The sequence below is a fragment of the Cetorhinus maximus genome, chromosome 20, assembly GCF_964194155.1.
Source record: "Cetorhinus maximus chromosome 20, sCetMax3.hap1.1, whole genome shotgun sequence".
NCBI classification, from domain to species: domain Eukaryota; kingdom Metazoa; phylum Chordata; class Chondrichthyes; order Lamniformes; family Cetorhinidae; genus Cetorhinus; species Cetorhinus maximus.
In genome coordinates, this window is record NC_135898.1 from 35,534,835 (window position 1) to 35,551,547 (window position 16,713).

At 42.7% G+C, this 16,713-nt stretch overlaps 1 protein-coding gene across 4 annotated transcripts in view; it reads right to left on the minus strand.

The window, feature by feature from the left end:
- arid5b (AT-rich interaction domain 5B) overlaps nt 1-16,713 on the minus strand; it is a 143,195-nt gene that overhangs the window by 99,589 nt on the left and 26,893 nt on the right. Inside the window, exon 1 of one of the 4 annotated variants that reach the window (XM_078565886.1) lies at nt 8,773-8,950. The exons of the other annotated variants lie outside the window; for them this stretch is intronic. The gene's annotated coding sequence lies outside the window, so the exon portion shown is untranslated. Of the gene's footprint in view, nt 1-8,772; nt 8,951-16,713 lie in introns of those variants that run through there. 4 annotated transcript variants of the gene reach the window in all.

The window sequence follows — 16,713 nt, forward strand, 5'->3', positions numbered from 1 at the left end:
CCCCTGCTCTTTCCCCTGCAATTTTTCCTTCCCCCCCACCTCAAGTATTTATTCAATTGCCTTTTATAGGTTATTGCTGAATGTACTTTCACCACCCTTTCAGTCAGTGCATTCCAAAACTTGCGACATTAAAATTTCTCATCTCCCCTCTGGCTCTTTGGCCAATGAAGGCCAATTACCTCAAATCCACACTCTGTGGTTACCAAACCTCTTGCAAGTACAGTTTCTTAATGTTTACTCCATCAAAACCCCTCATCGTTTTGAACGGCACTATTAAATCTCCCTTTTGTATTTGTGAGCATTTACAAGCAACCAGGCAGATCTGGAATCAGTATAAAAGTAAAATACTGAGGATGCTCTGAAGAATCATACAGGCTCAAGATGTTAACTCCGTTCCTCTCTCCACAGATGCTGCCAGACCTGCTGAGCTTTTCCAGCATTTTCTGTTTTTATTTCCTAACTAGAATCAAACCTTTTTCAACATTAAGCTAAGCATGTGAAAAATTCAGTGACTCTTTATGTTCCCTGTTGATCTTTTAGGGATGTTAAATATAACTGGACTTTGTTTCTTGGCCTATAAAAAAGATAACATTTTGTTTAATCAACTTGTAAACAGATAAAATTCTCCCCAGCTCAAAGGAAAATGCATTCATCCCAACATATTGGGAGCTTGTTCAGAATGTAATCTAAACACAATGAGAAGACAAAATAGATTTTAGTGTCTTCTTTTAAGAAACGTCATTCACAGAAAGACGATCACCTCCAAGTCACATACCAATCTGATTTGGTCACATATTATCACTTTTTTCATCGTCGCTGGATTAACATTCCAAGATTTCCTGCTTAAAACCATCATAGGAACACCCTCACCAAACCATTTACAGTGGGTCACCTTGTCCGAGGAAGTAGAAATTGGCTGCATTGTTCTCTAATGCTGCCCACATCCTAAGAACAAACAAAAACTATTTTTCACAGGCAGGTTAATGGTTAACGGTTGAGATACGGGTGTAGTGGGAGTCAATTATACATTGCTGGCTAAAGTATTGCTAAACCATTTGAGTATCTTGGGAAATGAATTTGGTTTCATTGGAACAAATTATGCAAATTCCTAAGAGTCCAGTACATCTAATTTCACAATGAGTGCAAAGCATGTTAACAGGATAAACAATTAAGTTTGGTTAAACTCTGGCCCTGAAAATCCGTGTCCCTTTCTGTGTACTGCCACCAGTATCTGCAGCAGGAGTTTGCAGGAAGAATCAAAGACAGGCCCAGTACCTGGACATAGGCCTAACCAGCCAGCAACCAGAGGTTCACAGCTCACCCCTTTCAGTGGGGGTGAGCCGTGGTGGGGTGTTCAGTTGTATCTGAAAGGGGGTGGGAAGGACACTCACCCTGCCCCACCCCTATGTGGCAATCTTCCCAATCCGTGCGAGGTGTTTATCCAGGGAGCTCCCCCAACCCAATCAGAGGTTGGCTGGAGTCAGTGATAGAGGCCCCAGCAGTGCTGTCCCATCCCATCGAGGATTTTCAGAGACTTTAATGAAGTAACTATCTGATGTTAACACAGTTCTTAGCAGGTCTGATGAGGCGAGGAAACTTGAATAATTAAGATGCCACATCAGTAACCTCAGAAAGACAGACAATACACATCCCCCTTGCTCAGCATGGTCATGTTCCAAACTAGTCTCACTTAGCAGCTACAGGGGTAACTGTCAGTGGGAACCAATAGAATAAGCAGCAAAAAGTCAGATTGATGGATGGCTTCCAGCATATCGCTATAAAATGAACTTATTAAATTTGACGAAAGCCTACTAAATCATTTCTGGGTTATTATGGTGACAATTGAGTGGTTTCAGTGCAAGGATTAGTCCAACATGCACACTTTCAAAAAGTCCTATGGAGGGAAATCACTTATTAATGATAATCCATCAAAATATTTTTAAATTACATACAACTGACAGATGGAGTAACATGGAAAACAAAATTGTTCTGTTTTCAAAACAACTGCTGCCAGAAAACTTACAAAAATGTTTGAAAGCAATATAAATCAGCTGGCTAATTTATTCCAGTTTTTTTTTCCCTCTCTCTGGAAGCTGTACAAAAAAAAACAACTTTATGGTCTAATTACAATCTGCCTCAGAAGATATAGAAGTGAAAAAAACCACTGAGGATTCTGATACATTATGAAAAAGTCAAAGCAAGTGGAAGAGTCATAACAAGAGACTGGGAGATCACTAACTTTAAAACAAAATACAGGTATACATAATATACTTTCGGCTTCAAAAAGTGTCCTTGTTCCTTTTAAAATGTAAGGTGTAATTAAGGTTTTATTTCCTGTAGTCTATCCCCACCTACACTTTAAGAAATTGCACTTGAATTCTTATTTAATATTCATATGTGAGCAGTTAAGATATGGATATATGGGAGTTAGTGCTTTAAAGCATTTCTTGCTACTAATGGTGTCATTTTCGGCACAGAAGGAGGCCATTTGGCTCATTGCGCTCATGCTGCTCTCTGTGGAGCAATCCAGTCAGTCAGTCACATTCCCCTGCTCTATCCCCGTAGCCCTGAAAGTTTTTGCCCTCTCAAATGCCCATTCATAAAACAAGATGTAGGAGAAGTGGGCCATTCAGCCCATCGAGTCTGCTCTGCCATTCAATGAGATCATGGCTAATCTGATAACCCTCAACTCCACTTTCCTGCCTTTTCCCCATAGCCCTCGATTCCCTTACTGATTAAAAATCTGTCCATCTCAACCTTGAATATACTTAACAACCCAGCCTCTATAGCCCTCTGTGATAAAGAATTCCACAGATTCACCACCCTCAGAGAAGAAGTTCCTCCTAATCTCTGTTTTAATGGGAGACCCCTTATTATGAGATTATGCCCTCTGGTCCTAGTCTCTCCCAGAAGGGGAAACAGCCTTGCAGCATACACCCCCGCCAAGCCCTCTAAGAATCTTAAATGTTTCAGTAAGGTTGCCTCTCATTCTTCTAAACTCCAATTTCCTTTCGCAACTGTTCACTGTCCCCGCTTCCATCACCCTCCTGGGCAGTGAGTTCCAGGTCATTGTCACTCGCATCAGTTCTTCCTCACATCCACCACAGCACTCCACCTGTCCCCCCCACTTCAACGCATCCATGTCCCCTAGTCCTTGTATCATCAGCTAATGGGAACAGCTTTTCCTGGTGTACCTTATCGAAATGTGTCATAATCTCGTACACCTCTACCAAATCTCCCCTCAATCCCCTTTGCTCCAAGGTTCTCCAAACTAACTTTGGTGGCTGAAATCCCTCATCCCTGCAACCATTCTGGTAAATCTCCTCTGCACCCTTCCAAGGATCCTCACATCCTTTCTAAAATGTGATGACCAGAACTGGATACAATACTCTGGTTGTGGCCTAACCAGAGCTTTACACAGGCTCAGTGCAATGTCCTTGCTTTTGTACTTCATAAACATGTCACAACACCACTAACTATAGTACAATTTTAAAAATTAATTCTGTACAGTTGCTGCAAAATGTACGTGGACTTCTAAGTTCACCAAGAAGCCCTGAGAACTACAAGTTTGCTAAATCTTTATTTTTAGCTATCACCACCGTCACAGGTACCACCCTAGGCGAGTACCTCAGGGCCAAGGCCGCGCTGGATTCTGGGTCAGGCAGCTGGGTGCTTCGGGTCATGCCAGGTCAGGAGGGGGGTCAAGGGTCGCGTGGAGTGCGGGATAGGGAAGCAGCGCGAAGTCGCTCAGGGGCCTGGAGTCACATCGCGCCATTGTAGCGCCCAGCCCAGTGGAACAGGCAAGTTCAACTTTTCTCAACTAAAATTGATGCGTAGAACATAATAAACATGTCCTGTTTTTGGATGCCGCCGGGTTTTTTTTTTGGGTAACCGGGTTTGAGGTAGTCCACCTGTCGGTGCTTTCAGATGCAGGGTGTTTGGGATTCTGCCGCTGTTCACGATAATGTCAGCAAAAGCAACTAAAGGCTTCAAGAATATTAAGCAATTGAGCACTGGACACCCGCGTCAGAGGCCGCAAGTTCTGATTTTCTTCTCAATGGCCCGATCCTTTGAATGGATGTGACTCGGGAGCCCTCGGCTAAGCTGCTGGTTGGGGCACTCACTGGTCTGGGGCACTTCTGCCTCAGACTGAAGACGAGCTTTGCCCTGTGAGACAATCGTAAGGCGGTGTGTACCTTTTAACAAAGTAATCCAGCTGTAGAAGGCACGGTGCAACGCATCAGACAGTGTGATGGAACAGAGAGAGTGAGACCAGCAGAGTTATAGTGGGACAAATAGTTAGAATGCATCAACACGATAGTTAGGACAGATCGTATTAGGCAACAAATGCACTCGGGGAGTCTTCCTTGGTCCACTGTAAGATTACATTCAAGGACTGTTCACTGCATCAAGTTCTCGTAGACGTTCAGCACAGCAGATATAACTGTTATGTTTATCTTCCAAGTAAAAAACCTTTAACTAATGTAGACCTGCAGTGTGCCAATTCTACCCTTGAATTATCCATTTAGTATTTAATAAATTTGTTGATCGCTTATAGTGTAAGGGATTAAGAAGAAAGTTTATTCCTCTACTTTCTTATAACCAGTGAAATACAGGGAAGGGGGTTTATCTGCTCAATCCCAGGGTATGTGACCCAGACTGACCAAGCCCGAAAGGACATATCTGCTAGACTGGGTCTGCACTAGGTGATGAGGGTAACAACAAGAGGGAAATACCTACTTGACCTTGTCCTCACTGTCACAGATGCATCTGTCCATGACAATATAGGTACGAGTGACCACTACACAGTCCTTGGAGAAAAAGCCCCATCTTCACATTGAGGATATCCTCTGTCGTATTTTGTGGCACAACCACCGTACTAAATGCGATAGATTTCGAACAGATCTAGCATCTCAAAACTGGGCATCCTTGAGGTGCTCTGGGCCATCAGCAGCAGCAGAATTGTACTCGACCACAATCTGTAACCACATGGCCTGGCATACCCCCCACTCTACCATTACCACCAAGGCAGGGGAATCAACCCAGGTTCAATGAAGAGTGCAGGAGGGCATGCCAGGAGTAGCAGCAGACATACCTAAAAATGAGGCTACAACACAGGACTGCTTGCATGCTAAGCAGCATAAGCAGTATGTGATAGACAGAGCTAAGCAATCCCACAGCTAACGGATCAGATCTAAGTTCTGCAGTCCTGCCACATCCAGTAGTGAAGGATAGTGGACAATTAAACAACTCACTGGAGAAGGAGGCTCCACAAATATTCCCAGCCTCAGTGATGCGGGAGGCCCAACACATTAGTGCAAAAAATAAGGCTGAAGCATTTGCACCAATCTTCAGCCAGAAGTGCCGAGTGGATGATCCATCTCTGCCTCCTCCTGAGGTCCTCAGCATCACAGATGCCAGTCTTCAGCCAATTCAATACACTCCTTGTGATATCAAGTATTGGCTTAAGGCACTGGATACTGCAAAGGATATGGGCCCTGACAATATTCCAGCAATAGTGCTGAAGACTTGTGCTCCAAAATTAGTCACACTTTTAGCCAAGCTGTTCCAGTTCAGTTACAACACTGGCATCTACCCGGCAATGTGGAAAACTGCCAAGGTATATCCTATCCATAAAAAGCAGAACAAATCCAATCCAGCCAATTACCGCCCCAGCCTACTCTCAATCATCAGCAAATTGATTGAAGGCATTGTCGAGTGCTATCAAACAGCACTTGCTCAGAAACAGCCTGCTCACTGACGCTCAGTTTGGGTTACACAGGGTCACTCAGCTCTTGACCTCATTATAGCACTAGTCCAAACAGCTGAACTCCAGAGGGCAGCATTTGACCAAGTGTGGTATCAAGGAACCCTTGCAAAACTGGAGTCAATCGGAATCGGGGAAGACTCTCCACCAGTTGTAGCCATACCTAGCACAAAGGAAGATGGTGGTTGTTGTTGCAGGTCAATCATCTCAGTTCCAGGACATCGCTGCAGGGGTTCCTCAGGGAAGTATCCTAGGCCCAATCATCTTCAGCTGCTTCAATGACCTTCCTTCCTAAGGTCAGAAGTGGGGATGTTCACTGATGATTGCGCAATGTTCAGCACCATTGGCGACAACTCAGATACTGAAGCAGTCCATGTCCAAATGCAGCAAGGCCTGGACATTATCCAGGCTTGGGCTGATAAGTGACAGGTAACATTTGCGCCACACAAGTGCCGGGCAATGACCACCTCCAACAAAAAGAAAATCTAACCATCTCCCCTTGACATGTAATGACATTACCATCGCTGAATCCCCCACTATCAACATCCTGGGGGTTACCATTGACCAGAAACTGAACTTGACTAGCCATATAAACATTGTGGCAGATCAGAGGCTGGGAATTCTGCAGTGAATAACTCACCTCTTGACTCCCCAAAGCCTGTCCAACATCTACAAGGCACAAGTCAGGAGTGTGATGGAATATTCTCCATCTGCCTGGATGAGTGCAGCTCCCACAACACTCAAGAAGCTCAACACCATTCAGGCGCTGAATGTGCAGCAGACAACTTGATTGGGACCCCATCCACAAACATTCACTCCCTCCACCACCGATGCACAGTGGCAGCAGTGTGGACCCTCTACAAGATGCACTGCAGAAACTCACTAAGGTTCCTTCGACAGCACCTTCCAAACCCACAATCTCAACCACCTAGAAGGACAAGGGCAGCAGATAGATAGGAACACCACTACCTGGAAGTTCCCCTCCAAGCCACTCACCATCCTGACTTGGAAATATATCACCATTCTTTCACTGTCGCTGGGTCCAAATCATGGAACTCCCTCCCTAACAGTACTGTGGTTGTACCCACACCACACAGTCTGCAGTGGTTCAAGAAGATGGCTCACCACCACCTTCTTGAGGACAATTAGGGATGGGCAATAAATGCTAATCTGGCCAGCGAAGCCCACATCCTGTGAAAGAACAAAACAAAATTACATACATATTGGGTGGGCAAAAGATATACTCCAGGTCATAGGGTGCAAGAGCTCACTTACAGGTTGGAATTAAAGACACCAAATCTGTGAAAAATATCTGGAGTATAAATAACCTCCAACTCTTCTCTATGTAAAAGACAAACAGGAACAGAGATCCTGATGGTTTTTATCAGCTTTAACCTGCAACAAAACTATGTAACTGACATGATAGGTAACAGGTCTCGTTGATTACTTCTCCATTACCTTGCAGATTATGGGATCTGCATGGTTGAGGATGCCAGAAATGAAATGGAACACAGCCAGGAGCCAATGCCAAGCAGCAGGGAAGGTGCGAATTCTGATGGATCTGTGGTGCATCAACACTGCCCTTAGTCTAGGCAGGCAGTTCAAGACATGCTACCCCATTTAGAAGAATGTATTATCTTTAATTCTGTGTCACTTTCTCTATATTTTCTAAGAGCTCACATCTCAGAATGCAGCCATGGGCGGCCAAACCTAGTCTCCTGGATGCTGCTGTTAGCAGTACAAGAGGAAAGATTGGTCAATGCGCATGTAAACACGCTTTCTGAAGTGGCATCACTTGCAGCTAATCAGCTGCCGGCTCCCACCATGGGAACGGAGGCTTATCGCACTCAGCTACTGGGGACTCCACTTCTCCAGTGAGTGCAATATTAGGAAACCACAGTGAGAGTCATGTGATCGAGTGTCACACTATCAAATGCCATGTGACCAAATCTCCAGGAATGTGTCAACTGGAGTTGGTACTGCCAACCTGTGGTAATTTTAATGAGGTTCAGAAAGAGAATCCCAGATTACACTAGTGACACCAATAGTGGATGGGGGGGTGGAGGAGAGGGAGAAACAGCAACTATTTGCAGAAGTGGGGATGGGGAATGAGTAATGAACGGTGAACAAACAGTGAACCAGATTCATGTTCAGGGTTGGAGGAGGTTGGAGAAATTGAATGACACAAGGTACAATAGCGATTTGTAAATGAAGCAAAATATTTTAAAGTCAACATCCTGGGGAACAAAGAACCCAGTATCAGTTGGTGAATTCAGATTGGTGGGTGAGTGCCATTCAGTACAGGATAGGGTTGGGGGACAAAGGATGAGTTGGGAGCTTGGTAAGAGTCTGGAGAGTGACTGTTGGAGAATTCAAGCCTGGAGTTTACAAAGGTGCAGGCGAGTTTCAGCAACATGGGTAAGATAGAGTTGGAGGTGAAAGAAAATAGATTTGCATCTATATAGCACCTCTCATTGCTTCAGGATTCTCCAAAGCGCTGCACAGCCAAAGTACTTTTGAAGTGTCATCATCATCATAAAAAGGAAACATGACAGCAAATTTCTGCACAGCAAGCTCCCACAAACAGGAATGCAAGAATGATCAGACAATCTGCTTTTGCGACGTTCATTGAGGGATAAATATTGGCCAGGGCACTGGGGAGAATTCCCCTACTCTTCTTCGAAGCAGTGCCATGGAATCTTTTAGATCCAATGGAGCAGGCAGATGGTATTTAACATCCCATCCGAAAGATGGCACTTCTGACACTGCAGCACTCCTTTAGTGTGGCATTGGAGTGCAAGCCTTGATTTTTGTGTTCAAGTATCTGGACTGGGACTTGAACCCCCAACCTTCTGGCTCAGAGGCAGGAGTGCTCCCCACTGAGCCACAGCTGATGCTCAACATTATGAAGATGGACTGGGTGTGGGGTTTGAAACTCAACTCAGGGTCAACACTAAAATATATTACTATTCATTATTTAAAGTAACTTTATGGATTTCTCCTACCCTGTTTTTCTCAATCTCTCCTCCTTCCCTTCAGACGTGTGAATTGTTAAGGCCTCAAGTACATCCAGTTGTTAAAGAAAAACTTCATGATGGCTGAGTAAAACAGATTTCTAAATGGCCAACTCTTCCATTATCTGCTGCGTGGCACCCCCACATTGGGAATGGACTTCGTTCTGGGCTGCAGAGGCACAAACAGAGATCGGGATGGGCTGGAGAAATTAATCTGAGATAACGCTACAAAACAGGCAGTCACGAATCAGCAACCCTTGTGCCCTCTGGCCGATATTTTTTTATATTGATATTGAAGTCAGGCAGGGTGGAAAACCAGCTATTGATACTCTGCCAACCATTGCACACCACCAAAGACCAATTTCAACTCCTCCCTCTGCCCCCCTCCCCACTACAGCTGTCACCCATGAAAGCATCAATCAAACAGGGTCACTCTTATGCTCCCCCTTGTGACCACCTGAAGCATAACACTGGCAGGTCCCCAAGACAAAATCACAAAGTCCATCTCTATCACTGGCTTGCTGCTTGAGATATATAGAGCGCGAAAACTGGGGGGTGGGGAAGGGGACAACTCACCCTCGTTTGAGGAGAGACTTTCTGACAATTAGGCACACTTGCAATTTAAAAGAAAAATCATCCTGCATTCACTTGAGAGAATACAACACAGCCTATTAAAACGGGAACGAAAGTGCAGGTCTTCACTTCTCCGTTTCACTTATTTTCATTTCAATTAAAAGGATTTACTCCTCATCTCACCACGTGCGGAATCTGTACACTGCGGACTGGCTGTCCATGCTTCGAAAAACATACCCCGATAAATCCCAGCATCGAGAAATTCAACTCTGACTGCAGCTCATGGCCACTCCTCCGAATCTAGTTGGGTCTTCAGGTGCAGCAAGGAAAGCCAGGTAGGTTAAAGCAGGACGATGTGCACACACATAGACAAACTCTCACGAAAAGAGAGGCATCCTTTCCAACCTCACAGGCGGGAGAAGCCACACCCCACTCCAACACCGCCCATTGAGCTGATCTTCTCTCGATTTATACCGTGTCAAAGAAAACCCCATTCAAAACACCAAGTTAGCAGCATATTTAATCAAAATACCACACCAGGCAGCTTATCAGAAAAGCAGGAACATGACTGCAAAGCAACTGATTAGAAAAGATAAAAACAAATAAAATCTTTTGAGGCCTATTTCATTTGTACGATGAGTCATATTAATAAACCACACTGTTGTTTCAGTCGTAGAAACAGGACAGACAATAAAACTATTCATTTCCTAAAAGGTCACCCTGGGAGAAGCCCATATTGTTTTGTAGCCTATCACTGAAACTATTATTCAGTGCAAGGAATAAAATATTATAACAAGTACTTCGAAACATACTGATGGGTTCATTAGGGAGACCAGGAAAAAAAACAATTTGCAGATGGAAATCTGAAGACGATTAATCACCCGCTTGTTTTACTTAATTTTCCAATCTGTTTACACTTTTCCAACTACAAATGCATTTTTTATGCCCTAGCTCACAATTTACATCATACAGACTCAGATTGCAGGCACTGCGCCAAGTTGCAGTCATGAGGAAACTAACTGCACATGAACAGATTCAGTGTTTCATAATGGATAAAGGAACATGTAAATTTTCAGTATGTCAGCAAAAAAAAAAGAATCATGGCACACAGACTGCATACAAAACAATTTAAAACAAGCCTGTTCATGGGCAGAATGAAGTTGCTCCAAAAATAACAACTTTCCACTGCTTCTTGTAATTAATATTGTTTATTCTCTCTCTCTAAATGGTGAAGTTTTTAATTTGTTAATCCTTTTAAAAAAAAATACTGCAGCTCTTATGTATATATACCAATAAAACTTGCAAGTCAAAGAGTACCCTTGCAAAACAGCAAAAGTCAAAAGGGCACAGTGCCAAACAGAGTTAACAGATTAATCACTGTTCATTCCTTTCTGCTAGACAACAAGCTTGCTACAAGCACATAGGATACCCACTACAAGTGCCATCAATCATTGGGGAGGATGAAACAAAAAGGGCAAAAAATTTGGACCCATGTCGCTGAGGTGACTATAACCCAGTCTGGTTGCAGAAAATCAAGTTTCCAGCCAAAATAAAATTGATTGCATCCCTGGATCTTAACAATCCAACTAGAAACAAATGCATAGCCCAATCACTTATTATTTCCTTGTAAAACGAGATGGCAACTTCAAAACAGAAAGAATAATAGGTTTCATTTCCAAATTACTTTTGAATCAGAAGACTGGGAGATTTAGTGGTTTCCTGTTTTAGCTTGCAAGTAAAAACTATAGATACTGCATAATTAGTCCAAGCTTTTTCTACCCAGCAGTTTTCAATCTGTTCAAAAAAATGACAACATAATCCAGCTCTCTTTAATGTGATTCAATTAAGATACAGTGCTGTTTATTTCAGAATATCTGTGCAGAATCTCCACAATCACCACAGATTCGGCATTGTGAATGTTTGCATTTTTAGAGTGTACTGTAATTCTGATTTTCACTTCGTTTTGACATATCTTGGTTGATTTTATGATATACAAACGACATTGTGCAATGCATTTTACCTTGGAGGAAACCATGCGCGTCAGTGTCACACAGTAAAACGAACATTGCAACAGCTTCATTTCTTTACGTTTTCAGTGAGTCTGCAGGTTTGCTTGCTGCCCTTTCACTTTAGAAACACGGGTTTCAATTCAACTTAAGAGCAAGGAGGTAAAAGTCTCCTCACTCAAGTTGTCCGTCAGGCAGAATGAAATGGATTAGAGGCAGTCTTAATCTAAGTGGTCAGCACTAGCGGTGTCACACAGATAGGTCAGGGGGGGCCTGTGGACAACTGTGAAAGCATCACGCTGAAGGGGGCAAGGTGCTGTTGTGAAGTTGGGTCAAAGCGGTGTAAAGAATGGCTGAGATATCTGGATGAGCAAAAACCTGCATTTTATATACCACCTTTAATGTTGCATAACGCCCCAAGGTGCTTCATTGAGGGATAAAATCAGATTTAAAAAACTGACACTGTGCCAAAGGATGAGACATTGGGAGGCTGACAACATGGTGACAGGGTAGGGTTTGAAGGAAGATCTTTAAGAACGAGCTGGAGAGATTGAGGGAGGGAATTCCAGAGAATGAGGCCTAGATAGCTGAAGGCACAGCTGCCAATGATGGGGCGAAGGGAGTGAGAGATATTTAAGAAGCTAGAGTCAGCTGAACACAGAGCTCTCAGGCTACCCAAGCTATGTAAATTGGAGTACGTTGACCACACAGGATTGCGAGGCAATTTTGGGGGACCAATAGATGGACAGCCCCTGCTCCCGACCATAACTTAAGAGCATCAGGCTGACTCACACTGGTGTGCAATCGGCAATTAAAGTCTATATTTGCACCTCGGCTCCATGTAGGGGCATGCAGATTTCTCGTTGCCACTAGCCCCCCAACCCCACCCCCGAGCCATATGCAAGCGCTACATCTGCACCAGCAGGTTGACGTTTGAATAGAAACAAGCTCAACCATTAAAATGGTCCCCAGCCCTTTGGACTGGAGTAGGTAGGATGATTATACCAACCCCACCTGGGTATCTGCCCAAAGGTAAACTCAGACCCAGAAACTAAATGGGAAGCATTTAATGCCCTCACATAAGCAACTAAAATTGCTACAAAAGCATCCTTTCACTCCCACAAAGCATAAAAAACTAAAGTAGCTGGGCCGTTAAATATCTGCATACAACTGTTCTGTTCTTTTCAGTAAATGCAAGCATTTGTTTTTTTCTTCCCCAATATTATTTCTAGTTTTTAAAAAAACTTCATTCAGGGGATGTGGGCATCGCTGGCTAGGCCAGCATTTATTGCCCATCCCTAATTGCCCTTGCTAAAAGGGCATTTAAGAGTCAACCACATTGCTGTAGGTCTGGAGTCAAATGTAGGCCAGACCAGGTAAGGACAGTAAATTTCCTTCCCTAAAGGACATTAGTGAACTAGGTGGGTTTTTACAACAATCGACAATAGTTTCATGGTCATCATTAGACTTTTAATTTCAGATTCTAGTCTTGCGAACACATCTTGGCAGCACCATTTCAATATTTTTTTCAACTACACTTGAGAATAGATTAAACGGTGATTACATTGAGGTGTTCAAGATGATTAAAAGGAGATAAGAGGCTAGTGGGGGAGTCTAACATAAAAAAACATAACCTTTAAATTTCAGCTAAACCGCTCACAGGTGGTGCCAGAAAGCATTCCTTTACACAAAGGTTAGTGGAAATTTGGAGCTCTCTCCCTGCAAAAGCTATTGAGGATGGAGATCAATTGAAAACTTCAAAACTGAGGTTAATAGGTCTTTTTTAGGGAAGGGTATTAAGGGAAATAGAACCAAGGCAGGTAAATGGAGTTAAGTTACAGTCATGATCTAGAAGAATGGCAGAATAGGCTCGAGGGGTTGAATGGCCTACTCTGTTCCTAGAACATTCTATTTTTAAACTGGTATACTGATATATTTGGTGTTTCACAGAGAAAAATAGGCCCATTTTGCAACATCTCTCTCTTATAGGCTGAGCAAGTAATGACGCCAACAGCTTTTCATACGTTTTATTTTAACCTGAGGCAACGAGGCAGCCAAATAGATAAGCGCATTTTACAAATTACGGGACATCTATTATTTGACTGAGTTAATGCAATAATTTCACATGCATTCCTTACAAATTCAATTATTGTACCAACTCTCAAATAGAAACATGATTAGAAATAGTTTTGACGCACTTGTGACACATTTCGACAGAGATTTGGATGAACAATTGTTTTCAGCAAGCTGGCCTGAAAGCTATTAATCACAGTCATCATCACAGGTTCTATTCAGACTCTAAGATAAGGAAAGGCACTCAATTTAAAAAAAATTATATTAATAAAATACAATAAGGCAATTATCCTAATGCGCTATGGAAACTGAAAGCAGCTTCCACAAATAGAAGCTATTTGCTGTGCACAGAAATTACCAAAGATTTTAGGGCTGTACCAAAACAGAATTCAAACTTCTCTTTTAGGAAACAATACAGTCAAACTGGAAACCAGTGTTTCCGTCTGATATTTTTGCCTTTGTACACATTTCAAGTTATTTTCTCAGACAATTAGAATAATAAATCGACCCAAGAATTCAACAACTGGAGGTAAAGGTATTTCAAATTTTAATTGCAATCCTTACGGATTTTGTCAAATTACATAAATCAAACAGCATCAAAAAATTGCAACGGTTTTAACACACTCACGACTTGCTTACTGATTGCACAATTCAGGAAACTAGAAGGCAACAAAAACCCCTACAAATCTGGTCTGCCCTTAAAGCAAGTATAGTACCATTCATGAAGGATGTTGAACAGGATAAGCGCCTTATCGCATTTAATTAAATTTTTATTCAGACTTGCTTTTTAACATCTCAATAACGTTATACTGAATGCAATGTCATCGCTGATTATCTATCATGTTAAAAATATGATATTTGCCCGTACGCCACAGCAAAGTAGGAACAGGATAGGCTATTCAGCCCCTCAGGCCTGTTCCACCATTCAATAAGATCATGGCAGATCTGTGCCAAACTCCATATACCAGTCTTTTAATAGCTTTGGTTAACAAAAGCCTACTGATCTCAGTTTTAAATTACCATTTGCAGAAGAGCTCCAGACTTCTACCACCCTTTATGTGTAGAAGTGTTTCCTAATTTTATTCCTCAAAAATTGGCTCTAACGTTGACTATGCCCTCTAGTCCTAGACTCCAAACCAATGGAAATATTTTCTCTCTATCTCCCCTATCTGTTCCCCTTAAAGCTATGAAAGCTTCGATTGACTCACTGTTTAACCTTCCAAATTCCAGGGAATAGAACTCTAGTTTGTGTAATTTTACCCTTGGAGTCTAGGCATCATTCCGGTAAATCTACTCTGCACCCGTCCATCTCTCTCCCACTGCCCCTTCTCACCCCACCATCCCCAAAAAGAGCCAATATATCCTTCCTGAGGTGTGATGTCCAGAACTGCTCACAATACTGCTGGTGTTTGTACGGCTAAAGCATGACTTCTATCTCCTTGTATTCTAGCTCTCTGGATAAAAAGGCCAGTCTTTCTGACTATTTTCTGTAATGGTTCATGACGTTTTAATGATTTATGTACATCAACCCCCAAGGCTCTTTGGACCTCCACTATTTAGCTTTCTTGACATTTAGAAAGTGTTCTGTTCTATCCCTTTTAGTTCCGAAGTTGACTACCTCACGTATGCCTGCATCGAAACCCATTTGCCACAGTTTTGCTCCATTCACTTCATCTATCAATATATCTTTGTAATGTTACCCTTCCAGTTACACTGCTTACAATACCAGCCTAAATACTTTTAACATTTTGCATTTTACATTCCTATGTATGATGGAGATTGCCCACGTACACTTGTCACACTAATTAAACCTTGCTGCCAATGGATTTTTAATGAAAATTAACAAATCAGGGTTGAAGGCATGAATTGTCTCCCTAACTCACCCTCTAACCCCCATATCAACTGAAGACTACAATTGACTCACTGCGAGAAATTCCATGCAAGATTTAATAGTAGTTTATTAAATCTGAATTGCGGCACCTTCTTCCCCCCCCGCCCCAGAAGAGTTCACGCAAAGCTCTGCTGCTCCTATCCTAACTGAATATCTTAAGGCATTATGTAAACGCAGGCCATTTTTGAAATTGTCACTGGGAATTTCCTCGGTTAGTTGGGTGGGCTCTCTGTTTTCGGTCACCCATGACCTCAGCAGGTACCTTTGTCTACCCAAGGTCTCCCGCCAATCTCCCAACAAAGTTGCATTGGCCAATCAGGGACCGCCCCCCTCTCAAGGAATTTTGCTAGCTGACGAGGCTTACAGTATTTAAAAGGTCTAGCTAAAAGTTATTTTGTGAGGGAAGTCAAAAATGGCAAAGGGATGATCAAACATTCGATAATGAGGTGGTTCAGGCCAGAAATCTTGAATTTCAGCCTTCATTCATCACAGCTCCCATTACCATGAGGCATTGAAGCTCAACATTATCCCCCAAAAGTAGCATGTGATCCAAGCTTAATTTGACAGAAAGATTTACATACAGCATGAGAGATCACCACTGCCCAGTTTCAAATTCCCAATGCGAGAGTGGAGAGAGCTGGGCTTCTATCCATATTGCATCTTGTCCAGAAAATGCTACGCTATCTCAGGCACGTGAAAAAATTCTGCCTCAGTATGTAAACCATGGATATGAATGAATAAGAGTAGTGACACAAACATTTGCTTGTGTAAATTGGTATATTTAGAACTTTAAGCACAGAATTAACATGTCTGGACGAAGTTCCTGATGCAACAGAAGTACAATGATTTACTAAGTTGATGCATGACTGAGGTGGGCATTTGTTCAAAATTCCTCAGTTAGGACTGTTGTATCAAGACGGTATTGGAGACAATCAGGTGCAAGTGCATTACTTCCATGAGCTAAGGCACAGTAGATGCAACACTTTCATCTACATGAGCAGACACTCAGCGCTCATAGGTAGTGTGGGATCTGAAGTATGGTTGCACTGTTTAGCTGTTAATTAGGCCTGTGCGAATCCGGCTCAATTACTCCCTGTGCAACTTCTGGTAACTGTAGCTGGTTATAAATTGCTGAGGTCAATGAGAGGTCAGTAAACTGGAAATTTCAGTCACTGGGTTAATCACTGGCTTGCTTTATTTTATTGAGATTGCTTGATATAGGGACCTTTTTTTTTGCAGGGAGCAAGCAGATGGCAGGAATTTAGGGCAGTACCCACTTATGCCAGGGCTTTTTCCCATTTGCCAAGGCTTTTTAAATTCTGATGGGAGATTACTTGTGAGCCCATCTTCTATCTGACCTGCTCAATCAAGGGGGCGTATTTGAGGGAA